This window comes from Pelophylax lessonae (assembly GCF_965119305.1).
Source record: "Pelophylax lessonae genome assembly, chromosome: 7".
Classification (NCBI taxonomy): Eukaryota; Metazoa; Chordata; class Amphibia; order Anura; family Ranidae; genus Pelophylax; species Pelophylax lessonae.
In genome coordinates, this window is record NC_138774.1 from 296,652,677 (window position 1) to 296,674,096 (window position 21,420).

The following is a 21,420-nucleotide window of genomic DNA, read 5'->3' on the forward strand; positions in this document are numbered from 1 at the left end:
CCCAACTTTTATTTAAATACAGTATCTATTTTTTTTTTTTACCATTCAGCAATTGTAACCAGAATGTATTTTTATAATAATAATAATAACAACAATAATTATTACTATTATTTATTTTTACCTAATTGATGAACTGAAATAGTATATTTTTGTTCTCATATATGTCTGAATTTTTTGTTTATTCATTTTGATACTTCCAACACTATTGGAGGTGTGATCCCGAGGAGGGGATATTGTATTGATATCGAACTAATCTGGAGGTGTCCATGTGTTCTTTCTAGCCCTGATGAAGAGGGCACTCTTGGACCCCTTAAATCCTAAATGCATTGGATTTTTTTATCCCCCCCCCCCCAACTTTTATTTAAATACAGTATCTATTTCTTTTTTTTTTTTTTTTTTTTTTAATCATTCAGCAATTGTAACGAGAATGTATTTTTATAATAATATTGATAATAATAATGATAATAATAATAATAATAAAGATAATTATTATGATTTATTTATCTATTTATTTATTTTTACCTAATTAATGAACTGAAATAGTAGGGCTTAATATTTTTGATCCCATATATGTCTGAATTTTTTGTTTATTCATTTTGATACTTCCAACACTATTGGTGTCATCCCGAGGAGGAGATATTGTATTAATATCGAACTGGTGTGGAGATGTCCTTTCTAGCCCTGATGAAGAGGGCACTCTTGGACCCCTTAAATCCTAAATGCATTGGATTTTTTATATTCCCCCCCCCCCTAACTTTTATTTAAATACAGTATCAATTTTTTTTTTATCATTCAGCAATTGTAACGAGAATGTATTTTTATAATAATATTAATAATAATGATAATATTATTAGTAATAATGATAATAATAATAATATTATTAATATTAATAGTAATAATAATAATAACAACGATTATTATTATTATTTATGTATTTATTTATTTTTTTCTAATTGATGAACTGAAATAGTATATTTTTGTTCCCATATATGTCTGAATTTTTTGTTTATTCATTTTGATACTTCCAACACTATTGGAGGTGTGATCTCGAGGAGGGGATATTGTATGGATATCCAACTGGTCTGGAGAGGTCCTTGTGTTCTCTCTAGCCCTGATGAAGAGGGCACTCTTGGACCCCTTAAATCCTAAATGCATTGGATTTTTTTATCCCCCCCCCTAACTTTTATTTAAATACAGTATCATTTTTTTTTTTTTTTTTATCGTTCAGCAATTGTAACGAGAATGTATTTTTATAATATTATTAATAATAATGATGATAATAATAATAATAACAACAATAATAATTATTATTATTTTTATTTATTAATTTTTACCTAATTAATGAACTGAAATAGTATGGCTTAATCTTTTTGTTCTCCTATATGTCTGAATTTTTTGTATATTCATTTTGATACTTCCAATACCATTTGTTTCTTTGGTTTTAAATATGGCCCAGAGGGGGAGATTTTTATTTGTTTGTTTGTTTGTTCTGGAGTCTGGAGAGGTCCTTGTGTTCTCTCTAGCCTTGATGAAGAGGGCACTCTTCAACCTCTTAAATCCTAAATGCATTGGATTTTTTATTCCCCTTCCCCCCCTAACTTTTATTTAAATACAGTATCAATTTTTTATTTTTTTTTTATCGTTCAGCAATTGTAACGAGAATGTATTTTTATAATAATATTAATAATAATGATAATATTATTAATAATAATGATGATAACAATAATATTAATAATAATAATATTAATAACACCAATAATTATTATTATTATTGTTATTTATTTATTTATTAATTTTTAAATAATTAATGAACTGAAATAGTATGGCTTAATATTTTTGTTCTCATATATGTCTGAATTTTTTGTATATTAATTTTGATACTTCCAATACCATTTGTTTCTTTGGTTTTAAATATGGCCCAGAGAGGGAGATTTTTTTATTAGTTTTTTTGTTATTTTTATTGTATTTATATCGGATTGATATGGAAATGCCCTTATCTGTGGGGGGCGCTCTTGGACCCCTAAAATGTGTTGACTGATTTTTTTTTTTTTATTGTCCCCCTGTTTTTTTTTGGAATAAAGTTGTATCTGGACCTCTTAGCGGTGGTGTGGCACCTCAATTTCAGTTTCTCTAAAAACCTTTTTTCAGTCCAGGCCCTGAGCCGTAAATTTGCAAAAGGAAAACTTTGGGGCTTTTAGAACAATGTCGGCGGTGAGGACACGTTCTAATGTACTTTCCTGGCAAACATCGGCGTTGGATAAACAACACCTGATTTATGGAGGAAAAGCCTTACGGCGAGATGTGAGAAGTTGCGGCTTGTTCTTTTTTTTAAAATTTTTTCCTTTTTTTTTATTTTTTTATCCTTTAATAAATCCGCTTCTTGACTGTAATGCAGTGTAGCAACTAAGTCACTTTGATAAATAACCAGTCGTAAAATCAAAGGCTTTATCTCGAATTCACCTTTCGGTGGGAAAGCGCGCTATTCATATGTCACCCACTTCACGGTAAAGGCGGATTAATCTTCAGGATATTTGTTATTTCCATTGCCAGCTTCGCAGAGAGGGAACATCTAATCTAATATGTGCCAGAGCTACATGCCTCGGGAAGCTTCCCTCCCGGACAAATGTTAAACAGTTGTCTGTTCAAAGGTAACCCTTTACCCCCGAAAAAGGTAGAGCCTGAGGACAGGATGCGGCATGACGAAGCTCTGGTCTTCAACTTCCCTTTCTAGAGCCCAAGTCCTAACCCTTTCCTGACCAGATGTCATTGACACCTGGAGGCCCCACACCAAATTATGCCTCGTCCGTAATGTAAGGGGGACCTGAAAACCAAAAGTGAGGATTGGCTGTTTTATAGGGAACTTTGTGCCGAAGCGGTGCCTTGAGTTCTTACTGAAAAATAGCTGCTCTGTAGACTCATAGATGAACATCTGCAGTGTGGGGTCATCTAAGGGACTGCAGCCTTTGGTTGCTAGTCTCACAAGATTTGTAGTGAGATTTGATGATGTCACTACTGTGCTGATCACTGTTCTCCTTGCTGGAGAGGAAGCTGTACCTGAGGACTTGAGGACCACCATTCTGCTCCTCTACCAAAACAATCACCTCCGTACAAGGACACAGTGCAGAACAAGGCATTGTAGGTCAGTAATAGGGAAAGGATCCGTTGCAGGGAGACCACAAGCAATATCGGTGGCTAAGTCCTACTACTGTGCTGATCACTGTTCTCCTTGCTGGAGAGGAAGCTGTACCTGAGGACCTGCAGTTCAAGGATCTCCCTGCTTCTGCTTGATTCATTCTGTGGGTCTTTGCTTCCCCTGCTGCTGTCATTACCTCACCAGTCATGGGGGGGGGGGGGCACAGCCCTGTTGGGAAGGAACGATACTTACAGATAACTGGACTTAGTCTGTCATTGGACAGTGAAAGTAGAAGGAGAAGAAAAGCTTAATGCTCTGTCACTCTGCTCTCTCCTTCTATCAGCACGCACCTTAAAATGCTGGAGAAGCAGAAGAATGATGAGCTCCTCTCTCTGTCACTCTGCTCTCTCCTTCTATCAGCATTCCTCTTGCAATGCAGGAGAAGCAGAAGAATGATGAGCTCCTCTCTGTCACTCTGCTCTCTCCTTCTATCAGCATTCCTCTTGCAATGCAGGAGAAGCAGAAGAACGATGAGCTCATCTCTCTGTCACTCTGCTCTCTACTTCTAGCAGCATGCAACTTACAATGTAGGAGAATCAGAAGGCTGATGAGTTCATCTCTCCACCACTCTGCTCTCTCCTTCTATCAGCATGCACATTGCAATGCAGGAGAAGCAGAAGACTGATGAGCTCCTCTCTCTGTCACTTTGCTCTCTCCTATCAACATGCCTCTTGCAATGCAGGAGCAGCAGAAGACTGATGAGTTAATCTCTCCACTACTCTGCTCTCTCCTTCTATCAGCATGCACCTAGCAATGCAGGAGAAGCAGAAGACTGATAAGCTCATCTCTCTGTTACTCTGATCTCCCCTTCTATCAGCATTCTTTTTCCAATGCAGCAGCAGTGGAAAACTAATGAGCTTATCTCTCTACCACTCTGCTCTCTCCTTCTGTCAGCATGCACCTTTCAATGCAGGAGAAGAAGAAGACTGATGAGCTCCTCTCTCAGTCACTGTGCTCTCTCCTTCCGTCAGCATGCACCTTGCAATGCAGGAGAAGCAGAAGACTGATGAGCCCTTCTCTCTATCCAAAAATACATTTTTAGTAATACAGAGCTGCATTAATTTCCATCTGCCCGGAGTTCACCCTTAATGTAAGTTAATCTTGGCCATGGCTGGCCTTCCCCTCTCCGGCTTTACAAATGGTAACAGATGGTAGCGGTAATGGGCTGAAAAGCAATCTGTGGCGGGGTCTGATGTCGGGAGTGGCTAATGCTCCTCTCTCATTACTCGGAATGCGGGATAATAATGCTTTTCATTGTCCTGATCCTGACAAATCCTGAAGGACTCGCTCGGTGGCTGCACCTGCCCAGGACGGACCATTAATAACTTCTCCCTGCTCCCCGAGCTGTGACCAATCCGGTATCTGTTTACAAATGTTTTCACCCAGGCACCAGGCGGTAATGAAGGCGCTGTGTCAAAGGTCCCCGCCGTGTCCAAAATATTATGGGGGGGGAGAAAGGAATTTATCATGTGACAAGGAGAGTCAAATGTAGCGAGTGTCAAGTGAAAAGCCGATATTTAGTTGACAGGATACGTTGTTGATTTTCACAGCTTGGGCTTCTGTTTGGGTGAAGGAGATATCCCGGAGAAGTCAACGTTACGATGAGGCCAAGTAAGAAAATAAATGTAGAGGGAAACCTACGCCAAGGATTGGCTCCATTCGGAGGAAACATTGTTACCGGCATTGTCTACCAAACATGGCAGGACAAGAAACATAAATGTGATAGATAATTGCAAAGCTCAGAGTAATAAATGTTTTGTCCAGTGCTTGGTAGTCCCAAATGATGTGGGTGGTAGCCCTTGCTACCCCTCTGAAACATGGAAAATTGGATCAAATCCTTACCTTAATTTTATATTCCTGGCCCTGATCCATGGCAGTGTACTGCCACATTTAAACTGTCATGTTGGCACCAGGAGAATTGTATCTAATACTTACCAAAATTTTATATGATAGATAACCACGGAGCTTGAAATACTACATGTTTTGTCCAGAGCTTGGTCGCCCCCATTTATGTGGGTGGTAGCCCTTGCTACCCCTCTGAAAAATGGAAAATTGGATCATATCCTTACCTTAATTTTTTATTCCTGGCCCTGATCCATGGCAGTGTACTACCACATTTAAACTGCCATGTTGGTGCCAGGAAAATTGTATCAAATACTTACCAAAATTTTATATGATAGATAACCGTGGAGCTTGAAATACTACATGTTTGGTCCAGAGATTGGTAGCCCCCATTTATGTGGGTGGTAGCCCTTGATACCCCTTTGAAAAATTGGATCATATCCTTACCTTAATTTTGTTATTGTACTACCACATTTACACCGTCATGTTGGCGCCAGGAAAAATGTATCAAATACTTACCAGAATTTTATATGATAGATAACCACAGAGCTTGAAATACTACATGTTTTGTCCAGAGATTGGTAGCCCCCATTTATGTGGGTGGTAGCACTTGCTACCCCTCTGGAAAATGGAAAATTGGATCAAATCCTTACCCTAATTTTTAATCCTGGCCCTGATCCATGGCAGTGTACTACCACATTTATACTGTCATGTTGGAGCCAGGAAAATTGTATCAAATACTTACCAGAATTTTATATGATAGATAACCGTGGAACTTTCAATATTACATGTTTAGTCCAGAGCTTGGTAGCCCCCATTTATGGGGGTGGTAGCCCTTGCTACCCCTCTGAAAAATGGAAAATTGGATCATATCCTTACCTTAATTTTTTATTGTACTACCACATTTACACCGTCATGTTGGCGCCAGGAAAATTGTATCAAATACTTACCAGAATTTTATATGATAGATAACCGTGGTGCTTGAAATATTGAAATATTATATGTTTTGTCCAGAGCTTGGTAGTCCCCATTTATGTGGGCGATAGCCCTTGCTACCCCTCTGAAAAATTGAAAATTGGATCATATCCTTACCTTAATTTTTTTATTACTGGCCCTGATCCATGGCAGTGTACTACCACATTTAAACTGTCATGTTGGCGCCAGGAAAATTGGATCATATCCTTACCTTAATTTTGTTATTGTACTACCACATTTACACCGTCATGTTGGTGCCAGGAAAATTGTATCAAATTCTTACCAGAATTTTATATGATAGATAACCGTGGAGCTTGAAATATTACATGTTTTCTCCAGAGATTGGTAGCCCCCATTTATGTGGGTGGTATCCCTTGCTACCCCTCTGAAACATGGAAAAGTGCATCAAATTCTTACCCTAATTTTTTATTCCTTGCCCTGATCCATGGCAGTGTACTTTCACACTTATACTGTCATGTTGGCTCCAGGAAAATTGTATCAAATACTTACCAGAATTTTATATGATAAATAACCGTGGAGCTTGAAATATTATATTTTTTGTCCAGAGATTGGTAGCCCCCATTTATGTGGGTGGTAGCCCTTGCTACCCCTCTCAAAAATGGAAAACTAGATCAAATCCTTACCTTAATTTTTTTATATCCTTACCTTAAAATTTTTATATGTTTTGTCCAGAGATTGGTAGCCCCCATTTATGTGGGTGGTAGCCCTTGCTACCCCTCTCAAAAATGGAAAACTAGATCAAATCCTTACATTAATTTTTTTATTCCTGGCCCTGATCCATGGCAGTGTACTACAACATTTATACCGTCATGTTGGCGCCAGGAAAACTGTATCAAATATTTACCAGAATTTTATATGATAGATAACCGTGGAGCTTGAAATATTACATGTTTTGTCCAGAACTTGGTAGCCCCCATTTATGTGGGTGGTAGCCCTTGCTACCTCACTGAAACATGGAAATTGGATCAAAACCTTACCTTAATTTTACAGTATATTCCTTGCACCAATCCATGGCAGCCATAATTTTCTATTCCTGGTGCCAGTCCATGGCAGCCTATTACCACATGTATGCTGCTATGTTGGCGCCAGGAAAGTGGAAAATTAAATTAAATACTTACCGTAATTTTCTTCCCTGGCGCCGATCCATGGCAGTGTACTACCACATGATGCTGCCATGCTGGCCTCAGGAAAATGAAAAATTGTATCAAATACTTACCTTAATTTTCCTTCCTGTGTGCCAATCCACAGCAGCGTACTACCACATGATGGTGCCATGTTGGCACCAGGTAAATGGAAAATTGTACTTATCATAATTTTCCTTTATTGGTGCCAGTAACTGAGGCACCAGGCGGTAATGAAGGCACAATGTCAAAGGTCTCTGCCGCATCCAAAATATTATGGGGGGAGAAAGAACTTTATCATGTGAAGAGGAAAGTCAAATGTAGCGAGTGTCAAGTGATTTCATTGACAGGATTCGTTGTTGATTTACACAGCTTGGGCTTCTGTTTGGGGAAGGAGATATCCCGGAGAGGTCAATGTTATGATGAGACCAAGTAGGAAAATAAACGTAGAGGGAAACCTACGCCAAGGATTGGCTCCATTCGGAGAAAACATTGTTGCCGTAATTGTCCACCAAACATGGCAGGACAAGAAAAATAAATGCGATAGATAATTGCAAAGCTTGGAGTATTAAATATTTTGTCCAGAACTTGGTAGTCCCAGGTTATGTGAGTGGTAGCTCATGCCACTCCTATGAAAAATTGAAAATCGGATCAAATACTTTTCTATTCCTCATGAAAAATCATGGCAGCTTATTACCACATGTATGCTGCTATGTTGGCACCAGGAAAATGGAAAATCTACCCAAATACTTACCTTCATTTTCCTTTCTTGGTGCCAATCCATGGTAGCATACTACCACATAGTGCTGCCATGTTGGAACCAGGAAAATAGAAAATCGACTTAAATACTTACCATAATTTTCCTTTCCAAGTGCCATAATTTTCCTTTCCAAGTGCCAGTCTTTAGCAGCGTACTACCACATGATGCTTCCATGTTGGTTCCAGAAAAATGGAAAATTGACTCTAATATTTACCATAATTTTTATCTCATGGTGCCTGTCCACAGCCACATGCTACCACATGATCCTGCCATGTTGGTGCAAGGAAAACGAAAAATGGCATCAACGCTTTTCCTTTCCTGGTATCAACATGGCAGCTTCCTACCACACGTATGCTGCCATATTGGCACCAGGGAAATAAAAAAATTGTATCAAATACTTACCGTAATTTTACTTTCCTGGTGCCAGTCCACAGCCAGATACTACCATATGATGGTACCATACGAGCCCCCCAAACAAAAGGAAAATTGACTTAAATACTTACCATAATTTTATTTTCCTGGTGCCAATATGGCAGCATTCTTCCACATGTATGCTGCCATATTGGCACCAGGAAAATTAAAAATCTTATTAAATACTTACCTTAATTTTCCTTTCCTGGTGCCAGTCCACAGCCAGCTACTACCATATGATGGTGCCATACGGGCCCCAAAAAAAGGAAAATTGACTCAAATACTTACCGTAATTTTTCTTTCCTGGCGCCAACATGGCAGCATACTACCACATGATGCTGCCATGTTGGCACCAGGAAAATGAAAAATTGTATCAAATACTTACCGTAATTTTCCTTTCCTGGTACCAGTCCACAGCCATATATTACCATATGATGGTGCCATACGGGCCCCAAAAAAAGGAAAATTGACTCAAATACTTTACCGTAATTTTTCTTTCCTGGCGACAACATGGCAGCATACTACCACATAATGCTGCCATGTTGGCACCAGGAAAATTGTATCAAATTCTTACCATACTTCTCCTTTCCTGATGCCAACATGGCAGCATGCATGTGGTAGTGTGCTGCCATGGATTGGTGCCAGGAATGGAACATTGGGTTAAGTATTTGATACAATTTTCCTTGTGCCAACATGGCAGCATACATGTGGCAGTATGCTGCCATGTTGGCACCAGGAAAGTAGATTACTCTTCAGTAACTGGTAGAGGAACGGCTACTGGACAATACTGCCACCTACTAAACGCCCTTTTTTATTTTGACAGCCAGATGGGCATTTTAATACGTAATTATACCTCCGTCATATTTGGAGGCAGTACCACCCCCACACACGACCCATTCAAGTGACTATGGCCACGCCACAACTATGGGCCAAAAGCTAGACTTCTAGCAAGGTCACATTCACTTGAATGGGGCTTCCAGGCACTAAAATACGCCCGTTTTAATTACACTGAATGCGCCTGTGTGCCAAGAACAGATCATGTAGAGCTCTTCTGTTTCCCCAGCTCTGACTTTAGCGCGGTACGTCTGACAGAGACATCAGCGACGGCGTCTAATGACCTGCTGTCTGCCCAGTGGAAAGGTCATCGGCCTTTTCCAAGACCTCCGTGGAAAATATATCTCCATATATACAGTATACAGTATATACACACCAAACCTCCTTCCACAAATTCATCAATAATTGCGTAATGTAGAAATGAGACATCATGTGGTCGCATGGATAGTCGCCAAGGACTAATCTTAGAACATTGAGATGCGTCGGCTTAGAAAAATGTGAACTATCCCTTACATTCCATATATTATTTCCTTTGTGTTCGGTGGAGGAGGGTATATTTAAAATGATTAAACCGATTATCGGACGTTTATTACTTATTACGCCACGTAGAATCTTGGCTCTTTATACAAAGTATCTATTCATACGGAGCTACAATTGTACTAAGCAAGACATCAAAGCCGCCAACAATGGAATGTTACCAAGGGGTATGTTGGCAAAACAATGTATTATAATTGAAGGTCAGAATTTAGTTATTTATAAATTAGAGGGATTGTTTGGAAAATATTTAGACGCAATTAAGGGGACACTGACAGATGTAGGCTTGTATTATTCTACTGAAAGAGTAGTTGATGCTTGTGACAGACTTCCAGCAGAGGTAGCGAGCGAGTCAACAGGTTCAAACGTGCTTGGGACAGAATAAAATTGAAAAAAAAAAATGCTTGGGATAAACATACAGTAGATCTAAACTAAAAAAGTAAAAAAAAAAAAAAAAAAACAAAAAAAAAAACAGTATCTCACAAAAGTAAGTACACCCCTCACATTTTTATAAATATTTTATTCTATCTTTTCATGTGACAACACTGAAGAAATGACACTTTGCTACAATGTAAAGTAGTGAGTGTACAGCTTGTATAACAGTGTAAATTTACTGTCCCCTCAAAATAACTCAACACACAGCCATTAATGTCTAAACCGCTGGCAACAAAAGTGAGTACACCCCTAAGTGACAATGTCCAAATTGGGCCCAAAGTGTCAATATTTTGTGTGGCCACCATTATTTTCCAGCACTGCCTTAACCCTCTTGGGCATGGAGTTCACCAGAGCTTCACAGGTTGTCACTGGAGTCCTCTTCCTCTCCTCCATGATGACATCACGGAGCTGGTGGATGTTAGAGACCTTACGCTCCTCCATCTTCCGTTTGAGGATGTCCCACAGAGGCTCAATAGGGTTTAGGTCTGGAGACATGCTTGGCCAGTCCATCACCTTTACCCTCAGCTTCTTTAGCAAGGCAGTGGTCGTCTTACAGGTGTGGCTTGGGGTTGTTATCATGTTGGAATAATGCCCTGCGGCCCAGTGTCTTAAGGGAGGGGATCATACTGCGGCCCAGTCTCCGAAGGGAGGGGATCATGCTGTGGCCCAGTCTCCGAAGGGAGAAGATCATGCTGCGGCCCAGTCTCCGAAGGGAGGGGATCATGCTGAGGCCCAGTCTCCGAAGGGAGGGGATCATGCTGCGGCGCAGTCTACGAACGGAGGGGAATCATGCTGCGGCCCAGTCTCCGAAGGGAGGGGATCATGCTGCGGCCCAGTCTCCGAAGGGAGGGGAATCATGCTGCGGCCCAGTCTCCGAAGGGAGGGGAATCATGCTGCGGCCCAGTCTCTGAAGGGAGGGGATCATACTGCGGCCCAGTCTCCAAAGGGAGGGGATCATGCTGCGGCCCAGTCTCCGAAGGGAGGGGATCATGCTGCGGCCCAGTCTCCGAAGGGAGGGGATCATTCTGCGGCCCAGTCTCCGAAGGGAGGGGAATCATGCTGCGGCCCAGTCTCTGAAGGGAGGGGAATCATGCTGCGGCCCAGTCTCTGAAGGGAGGGGAATCATGCTGCGGCCCAGTCTCCGAAGGGAGGGGAATCATGCTGCGGCCCAGTCTCCAAAGGGAGGGGATCATGCTCTGCTTCAGTATGTCACAGTACATGTTGGCATTCATGGTTCCCTCAATGATCTGTAGCTCCCCAGTGCCGGCAGCACTCATGCAGCCCCAGATCATGACACTCCCACCACTATGCTTGACTGTAGGCCAGACACACTTGCTGTTGCAAACACAGCTGACCGTTCTTCTCTCTGGAATGATCACAGATCGCCGCCATTACTAGTAAAAAAAAAATAACAATAAAAATGACATAAATCTTTGCCGTAGCTTGTAGACGCAATAACTTTTGTGCAAACCAATCAAAATACGCTTATTGCGATTTTTTTTTTTTTTTTACCAAAAATATGTAGCAGAAAACAAATTGGCCTAAGATATTAAAAAAAAAATATTTTAAAATTTTTATTTTTTTGGGGAATGTTATATAGCAAAATGTGAAAAATATTGTTTTTTTTTTCAGAATTGTCGCTCTTTTTTTGTTTATAGCGCAAAAAAATAAACATCGCACAGGTGATCAAATACCACTAAAAGAAAGCTCTATTTGTAGGAAAGAAAGGACATCAATTTTATTTAAGTACAGCGTCGCACGACCGCGCAATTGTCAGTTAAAGAAATGCAGTGCCGAATCGCAAAACAATGGTCTGGTCATTAAGGGGGGCAAATTCTTCCGGTCCAGAAGTGATTAAATACCACCAAAAGAAAGCTCTATTTGTGTGAACAAAATTATAAAAATCTCATTTGGGTGCAGTGTTGCATGACCGCGCAATTGTCATTCAAAGTGTGAGAGCGCTGAATGCTGAAAATCGGCCTGGGAAAGGGGGGGGGGGTTGGGGGGTGGGGAAGTGTCTGGTATTGAAGGGGGGGGAGTGTCCGGTATTGAGGGGGGGGAGTGTCTGGTTTTGAAGGGGGGGGTAAAGGTGTCCAGTATTGGAGGGGGGGTGGAAGTGTCCGGTATTGAAGGGGGGGGGTGGAAGTGTCCGGTATTGAAGGGGGGGGTCCGGTATTGAAGGGGGGGTGGAAGTGTCCAGTATTGAAGGGGGGGAAGTGTCCGGTATGGGGGGGGAAAGTGTCTGGTTTTGAAGGGGGGTAAAGGTGTCCGGTATTGAAGGGGGGGAGTGTCTGGTATTGGAGGGGGGGTGGAAGTGTCCGGTATTGAAGGGAGGTGGAAGTGTCCGGTATTGAAGGGGTGCGGGGGGGTCCGGTATTGGAGGGGGGTGGAAGTGTCTGGTATTGGAGGGGGGGGGTGGAAGAGTCCAGTATTGAAGGGGGGGTGGAAGTGTCCGGTATTGGAGGGGGGTGGAAGTGTCCGGTATTATAGGGGGGGAGGGGGAAGTAACAGAAGAGTTAATGTGATCACATGCCGGCGTTCAGAGACTTGGCGCCGTTGCGTTATGAACTCTTCTCGCTGTCGTTTCTCTGAAGGTAACTCTAGAGGAAGGATGACCTTTGGGGACGATCGATGTCCGCCATGACTCGCGTTACACCATTGATTGGGACTGTGGGGGGGGGGAGGGGGAGCAGACGGCGTTTCGGGGGGGGGGGGGGGATCTCCGAGGATACAATGTATCTCTTACAGAGCCTACAAATGTCAGATCCCGCCATCGGTAATAATGGAACGTGTTTGTAAACAAATCTGACATTTAGTAACTCGCTTCTATCAAAAAAGGGATCAACGCAATCTGCTAATCCCCCCCCCCCCCCGCTGTACGCACATACTAATGCGTTCTTTAGACCTGAAGACAGGCGTCATTGTATTTTGTGATCAATCTCTTTGGGAAGAAGAGGTGAGATTTAACGCACGCGTCCGCAGCAGTGGGAGGTTGTGTGCTGGGGGGGCGCTGATTTCCTAGATGGGGGGGGGGGGCGTCCAGCGCAGGGCCAGGACAAGGGGTGGGCAGGGGGGCGGCACTGTGGTATCATGTGAGGTGGGGGGCACCACAAGAAGGTTAAGGGGAGGGGATTTGTGCTGGGATGGGGAATTTGGGGGTGGCAGGGGGTAAAAATTGTTATTGGAGGGAAAATTTGGGGAGGTGTGCTAGGAGTGGTGGTTTGAGGGGATTTATATTGGGGGTGGGGATGGGGGAAGAAGATTTGTGATAGGAGGGGGAATTTTGAGGGGTTTGTGCTAGAAAAGGTAATATTGTTGGGGGGGGGGGGGACAATATGTGCTAGAAGTAGAATTTTTTTGGGTTAAGGGGGGTTTGGTGGGTGTCAGGGCATAAGAATCTAGGAGGGGAAATTTGGGGAGGTGTGCTAGAAGCAGAATTTTTTTTCGGGGGGGAGGGGGGGGGGGAATTTGGTGGGTGTCAGGGCATAAGAATTGTTCTAGGAGGGGAAATTTGGGAAGGTGTGCTAGGAGTGGTGATTTAAGGGGATTTGCACAGGTGTAGCGGCTCCTCCCTCTTCAGCTTGTACAGGTGTATCGGCTCCCCCCCCTTCAGGCTTGCACAAGTGTAGCGGCTCCTCCCCTTCAGTCCCTTCAGTCTTGTACAGGTGTAGCGGCTCCTCCCCCTTCTGTCTTGCACAGGTGTATCGGCTCCTCCCCCTTCAGTCTTGCACATGTGTACCAGCTCCTCCCCCTTCAGTCTATTAAAGGAGTAGCGGCTCCTCCCCTTCAGTCTTGCACAGGTGTAATGGATCCTCCCCCTTCAGTCTTGTACAAGTGTATCGGCTCCTCCCCCTTCAGTCTTGTAAAGGAGTAGCGGCCCCTCCCCTTCAGTCTTGTACAGGTGCATCAGCTCCTCCCCCTTCAGTCTTGTACAGTTGTACCCGCTCCTCTCCTTCAGTCTTGCACAGGTGTACCGGCTCCTCCCCCTTCAGTCTTGTACAGGTGTACCGGCTCCTCCTCCTCCTTCAGTCTTGTACAGGTGTATCAATTCCTCCCCCTTCAGTCTTGCACAGGTGTAACGGCTCCTCCCCTTCAGTCTTGCACAGGGGTACCGGTTCCTCCTCCTTCAGTCTTGTACAGGTGTATCGACTCCTCCCCTTCAGTCTTGTAAAGGTGTATCTGCTCCTCCCCCTTCAGTCTTGTACAGGTGTAGCGGCTCCTCCCCTTCAGTCTTGTAAAGGTGTATCTGCTCCTCCCCCTTCAGTCTTGTACAGGTGTAGCGGCTCCTCCCCTTCAGTCTTGCACAGGTGTAACAATAAGTAATAATAATATTATTATATCTATTAAAAAAAATAAATAAATAAATAAACTTCAGCTTTAAACCTGTAGCATTGGCGCCCATGTTGAGGCTGTGTATGGCCCCCCAGGATTTACAGAATATGGGATGTGGATCCAGCGTGTCTCTCTTGATGAGTGTCCTGCAGAAGGTAATAAAGCTCACAGCTCAAATGTACAGCACCCTACAGGCCCCTCCCACCACCCCTTATCTGCCTGCACTGCATAGACAAGCACAGAGATCCAGTGATGACATCACAATAAAATAAGGTCGGTAATGAAAAAAGGAAAGGTCTTATTCAAAAATGTCATTAGCATGTTGATGAGGGGGGAGGGAGGAACCAGGGAAGGGAAAATATAAGCAGATTAAATCTCAGTTTCAAATATAATAATAATAATAATAATAATAAATCATAATAATTTAAAAAATAACTAAAAAAAATAATAATTTAATATTATTAATAATAATAAAAGTAAGGTGGGAGGGAGCAAAAGGAAAATATAAGTAGATTGTTTCTCAGTTTTAAATAAATATTATTAAATAATATATAATAAAAATATTATTAATAATAATAATAATAATAAATAATGATTTAAAATATACATAATACTAATACTATGAATAATAATAATGATAATAATAATAATAATAATAATATATCCATTAAAAAAAAAAATAATTTAACTTCAGCTTTGAACCTGCTCAGGCTGTGTATGGCCCCCAGGATATACAGAATATAGGATGTGGATCCAGTGCGTCTCTCTTGATGAGCGCCGCAAAGAAGGTAATAAAGTCCAATCACAGCTGAAATCACTAATCAGCATTCCTAAACGATGCTAATTGATATCTGCGATTCCTCGGCCTCGTCGTCTCCCGTCAATCACAGGCTCAGGCAGCTCTCCGCAGAGATAAGAAGGGATTAGCAGCATTAATTTAGTCTACTGAAATATTTTCGTCGACTACATTAACACTATTTTAGTTGACTAAAATACGACTAAAACTAAAACAATTCAGATGACTAAAATACGACTAAAACTAAAATGGCATTTTAGTCAGAAGACTATAACTAAAACTAAATCGAAAATTGACATCAAAATGAACACTCCTCTGCTGGCCATTTATAAATCAGCAACACAATTCCATCCAGAGCCGGTAATAATCGCACATTAAAGGTTAAACATGTATTGCACCATCGAATAAGCATAAGTAAGGGGCGTCTACTGAGCTGCTGAAAGAGAAAAAATTAAGAAAAAGGCTTTTTTTAATATTTTTTCATAATATTTAATGTTGGTAATATATTCAGGTAATATGTGCAATGACATTACAGCCATTAGAGATTCGTTTTTTTTTTTTTTTTTTGTATTTTAAAGTTGTGCTTTTTGTCAAAAAGCAATATTTTTTGTTTGTTTATTAAACTCGGTTTTATTTATAGAGACGTTATATATCACAATGGATAAATCTGTGTCTGTAGTGCGTGTTCAAACCTTAATATTATACATTTTATATATATTTTTTTTTATATATATATTATACAATTTTAACTCCAGGAGTAATTTGGAGAAATTTTAGAGAAGTGTTTAAAAAAATGCATTACAATTTACCTAAACCCATGCGTTTTGTAGTTGACTAAAATGTATGAGATTTTTGTAGACTAAAATGTACTGGAGATTTTAGTCGACTAAAATATATCTAAAACAAAAACAATTCAGATGACTAAAATACGACTAAAACTAAAATAGCATTTTATCTTATCTTGGATGGTTTCTGTGTTTTTGTCTGGTGCTCCTTTTTGTATTTGTATGGTTTGGTGCCTATTGAGGTAAGCCTTGTTGTGTTGGGTGCCCATTAGGGTAAGCCATGTCGTGTTGGGTGCCAATTAGGTTAAGCCTTGTCATGTTGGGTGTCCATTGAGGTAAGCCTTGTTGTGTTGGGTGATCATTGAGGTAAGCCTTGTTGTGTTGGGTGATCATTGAGGTAATCCTTGTTGTGTTGGGTGTCCATTGAGGTAAGCCTTGTTGTGTTGGGTGATCATTGAGGTAAGCCTTGTTGTGTTGGGTGATCATTGAGGTAATCCTTGTTGTGTTGGGTGATCATCGAGGTAAGCATTGCTGTTTTGGGTGATCACTGAGGTAAGCCTTTGCTATGTTGAGTGAATATTGAGGTAAGCCTTGCTGTGTTGGCTGCCCATCAAGGAAAGCCTTGCTGTGTGAAGTGCCCATTGAGGTAAGCATTGATGTGTTGGGTGCCTACTAAGGTAAGCCTTGCTGTGTTGGGTGCCCATCGAGGTAAGCCTTTCTGTGTTGGGTGCCCATGGAGGTAAGCTTTGCTGTTTTGGGTGCCCATTGAGGTAAGCCTTGCTGTGTTGGGAGCCCATAGTGAGAAGCCTTGCTGTTTTGGGTGCCCATGGAAGTAAGCCTTGTTGTGTTGGGTGCCCATAGGAGTAAGCCTTGTTGTGTTGGGTGCCAATTCAAGTAAGCCTTGCTATGTTGGGTGCCCATCGAGGTAAGCCTTGCTGTGTTGAGTGCCCATTGAGAGAAGCCTTGCTGTGTTGGGTGCCCATTGAAGTAACCCTTGTTGTGTTGGGTGCCCATTGATGTAAACCTTGTTGTGTTTGGTGCCCATGGAGGTAAGCCTTACTGTGTTGAGTGCCCATCAAGGTAAGCCTTGCTGTGTCAGGTGCCCATTCAGATAAGCCTTGCTGTGTTTAGTGCCCATCGAGGTAAACCCTGCTGTGCTGGGTGTCTATTGAGGTAAGCCTTGCTGTGCTGGGTGCCCATTAAGATAAACCTTTCTGTGTTGGCTGCCCATCGAGGTAAGCCTTGCTGTTTTGGGTGCCCATTGAGAGAAGCCTTGCTGTGTTGGGTGCCCATTGAAGTAACCCTTGTTGTGTTGGGTGCCCATTGATGTAAACCTTGTTGTGTTTGGTGCCCATGGAGGTAAGCCTTACTGTGTTGAGTGCCCATCAAGGTAAGCCTTGCTGTGTCAGGTGCCCATTCAGATAAGCCTTGCTGTGTTTAGTGCCCATCGAGGTAAACCCTGCTGTGCTGGGTGTCTATTGAGGTAAGCCTTGCTGTGCTGGGTGCCCATTAAGATAAACCTTTCTGTGTTGGCTGCCCATCGAGGTAAGCCTTGCTGTTTTGGGTGCCCATTGAGGTAAGCCTTGCTGTGTTGGGTGTGCCCATTGAGGTAGGCCTATTTGTGTTGGCTGCCCATTGAGGTAAGCCTAACTGTGTTGGGTGCCCATTGAGGTAAGCCTTGTTGTGTACTGGGTGCCCACTGAGGTAAGCCTTGCTGTGTTGGCTGCCCATCCAGGTAAGCCTTTCTGTGTTGGATGCCCATTGAGGTAAGCCTTGCTGTGTTGAGTGAACAATGAGGTACGCCTTGCTGTGTTTGCTGTCCAATGAGGTAAGCCTTGCTGTGTTGGATGCCTATTGAGGTAAACCTTGCTGTGTACTGGGTGCCCATTGAGGTAAGCCTTGCTGGGTTGGGTGCCCATTAAGATAAACCTTGCTGTGTTGGCTGCCCATCGAGGTAGGCCTTGCTGTTTTGGGTACCCATTGAGGTAAGCCTTGCTGTGTTGGGTGTGCCCATTGAGGTAGACCTAGTTGTGTTGGCTGCCTATTGAGGTAAGCCTAACTGTGTTGGGTGCCCATTGAGGTAAGCCTTGTTGTGTTGGCTGCCCATCTAGGGAAGCCTTTCTGTGTTGGATGCCCATTGAGGTAAGCCTTGCTGTGTTGGCTGCCCATTGAGGTAAGCCTTACTGTGTTGGGTGCCTATTGAGGAAAACCTTGTTGTGTACTGGGTGCCATTGAGGTAAGCCTTGCTGTGTTGGGTGCCCATTGCGGTAAGCCTTGCTGTGTTCTCTATTGGAATGCAATGTGACAGGGTGACAACGCAGGAACACAAATGGGAGACAGGGGCAGAGCGTTGTCACCCTATAACAAGAAGTGCCTGAACAAGAGCCTTCACGGCAGGATCACCAGGGAATATTTTGAGAAAAAGAAAGGATTAAAGCAATTTTTTAAATGCTGTTAACACGGTAAAGCTTATATGAGGTTTTAGCGATCAGGTTTAGGTCGACTTTAGTGGCGGCCTAGAAGAAAAGGTAAGGAATTGGCAAAGCCGTCGTTTTTTTTTTTAACACCACCTTATAAAAGCACTCCGGCAGTTATCAACTTCTCCACAACATGTGTTGGAAGTTTCCTAATGCAGTCTCTGTGTATGTCGCAGCTTCTCACATATACAGCGGGCCGCGGCGGAGGAACGCTGAGGAATGTGCAGCACAAGGAGATCCCAATAGAAAACACAGCGAATATGATCCCCCTGGCCAAGGAGAGACGCACAGCTGCTGCGGGGGAAACGCGCCGGTGGCCATTTTTAGAAGTGGCGGCACAGGACGGGATTTCAGACCTTATCATAATATTAGTTTTACATGTTTAACCCTTTCTGTGCTACAGCCAACGTCGGGGAAACCAGCCGACTCAGAGCACAGCAGAGATTCTCAACTTTTTCAGCAGCGGCCCCTTTAAATATGAATGCTCCTTATCAATCGCCCCCCCCCCACTTTCACATCAATGTCCTCAGCCCCTCGCTTTCACATCAGAGTCCTCAGCCCCTCTCTTTCACATCAGAGTCCTCAGCCCCACACTTTTACATCAGAGTGCTTAGCCCCTCGCTTTCACATCACAGACCTCAGCCCCCCGTTTTCACATCAGAAACCTCAGCCCCCCACTTTCACATCGGAGTCCTCAGCCCCCCACTTTCACATCAGAGATCTCAGCCCCCACTTTAACATCACAGACCTCAGCCCCCCACTTTCACATCATAGACCTCAGCCCCCCCTTTCAAATTAGTGTCCTCAGCCCCTTGCTTTCACATCAGAAACCTCAGCCCCTCACTTTCATATCAGAGTCCTCAGCCCCCCAACTTTCACATCAGAGATCTCAGGCCCCCACTTTAACATCACAGACCTCAGCCCCCCCCCCCTCACTTTCACATCAGTGTCCTCAGCCCCTCGCTTCCACATCAAAGACCTCAGCTCCCAACTTTCACAGAAGAATCCTCAGCCCCCCACTTTCACAGCAGTGTCCTCAGCCCCTCGCTTCCACATCAAAGACCTCAGCCCCCCCACTTTCACATCAATGTCCTCAGCCCCTACTTTCACATCAGAGATCTCAGCCCCCCAATTTCACATCAGAGATATCAGCCCCCCACTTTCACATCAGAATCCTCAGCTCTCCACTTTCACAGCAGTGACCTCAGATCCCACTTTCACAGAAGAATCCTCAGCCCCTCACTTTCACATAAGAATCCTCAGCCCCCCCACTTTCACAGCAGTGTCCTCAGCCCCTCCCTTTCACATCAGAGTCCTCAGCCCCCCACTTTTACATCAAAGACATTGATCAGTGAGATTGGGGTGGAGGAACTTGACTGGTCTGCACAGAGTCCTGACTTCAATCCAACAGAACACCTTTGGGATGTAAATTGGGTTGAGGTCAGGACACCCCAAGTTGCTCATCCATGTCTTTATGGACCTTGCTTTGTGCACTGGTGCGCAGTCATGTTGGAACAGGAAGGGGACATCCCCAAACTCTTCCCACAAAGTTGGGAGCATTAAATTGTCCAAAATGTCTTGGTATGCTGACACCTTAAGAATTCCCTTCACTGGAACTAAGGGGCCAAGCCCAACCCCTGAAAAACAACCCCACACCATAATCCCCCCTCCACCAAATGATTTGGACCAGTGCACAAAGCAAGGTCCATAAAGACATGGATGAGCGAGTTTGGGGTGGAAGAACCTGACTGGCCTGACCTCAACCCGATAGAACATCTTATGGATGAATTAGAACGCAGACTGCGAGCCAGGCCTTACTTCACAAATGCGCTTCTGGAAGAATGGTCAAACATTCCCATAGACACTCCTAAACCTTGTGGACGGCCTTCCCAGAAGAGTTGAAGCTGTTATAGCTGCAAAATGTGGGCCAACTCAATATTGAACCCTACGGACTACGACTGGGATGCCATTAAAGTTCATGTGTGTGTAAAGGCAGGCGTCCCATTAATTTTGCTAATATAGTATATCTGCAGTAGCTCCATTTGGTGTAGTACCAGCATTGACCATGTGGTGGCGGTATCTGCTAAGGATAGGAGAAGCCAATAATACAATTCATGTCACAAAGTGAAGGCTCCTTAAACACAGTATCTGAATGTTGATTTCCGCTTGGAAAGCTCTTTAATCCTATTATTATAAGGTCAGAACTCCGCTCCAAGAGAAGAAATGTATTTCCAATTTTTAATCCTCCCATGATCCTCCTTTCCCCCTTCCTACCAGGAGATTACAAGCCCCGTCCCTGTAATTTGATTAGTGGAGGGCTTCTGGTTCCTCTGCCACCCATATACTCCTTCCATCCGGATTTAGTCCCCCATTTCATCAAGTGGTCGGAAAAAAATCCGCACCACGCCGATCGCTCGAGTGTCGCATTTTTCAAAGCATGACATTTACATGGGAAGCCGTTTCACCGAGGACAGGGTGGGTTCGGTGATGACCGGTATTCAAAGTTCCTCCAGCAGAAGACATCTTACTTTATGTTAAGTGATAATGTGTCAGTGTAACCCTTCCAGGTATTTATTACCTCTCACAGAGGTCACAGTACTTCCCCCCTGACAATGCCTTCATCTGCTTTTCAATCCAGCGCCATGTTTGTTCAGGCATCATCCAGGATCACCACTGACTTCCTGGACTGAGATGTAAATTCTTGGTTGTGTTTTTAAATGTCTGACACAGATCAGCCCCTCACCTTGTGACTTGCTACAACGCTACAACGGCACAGTCTGATCGCTGGGGGAGGGAAGACTGACAAAATGCTTCCTTCTGCCTGCAGCAGACTGAGGACATCATCTCAGCCTAGGCAAAGTCACTGGGGGAGGAGAGACTGAAGAAATGCTTACCCCTGCCTGC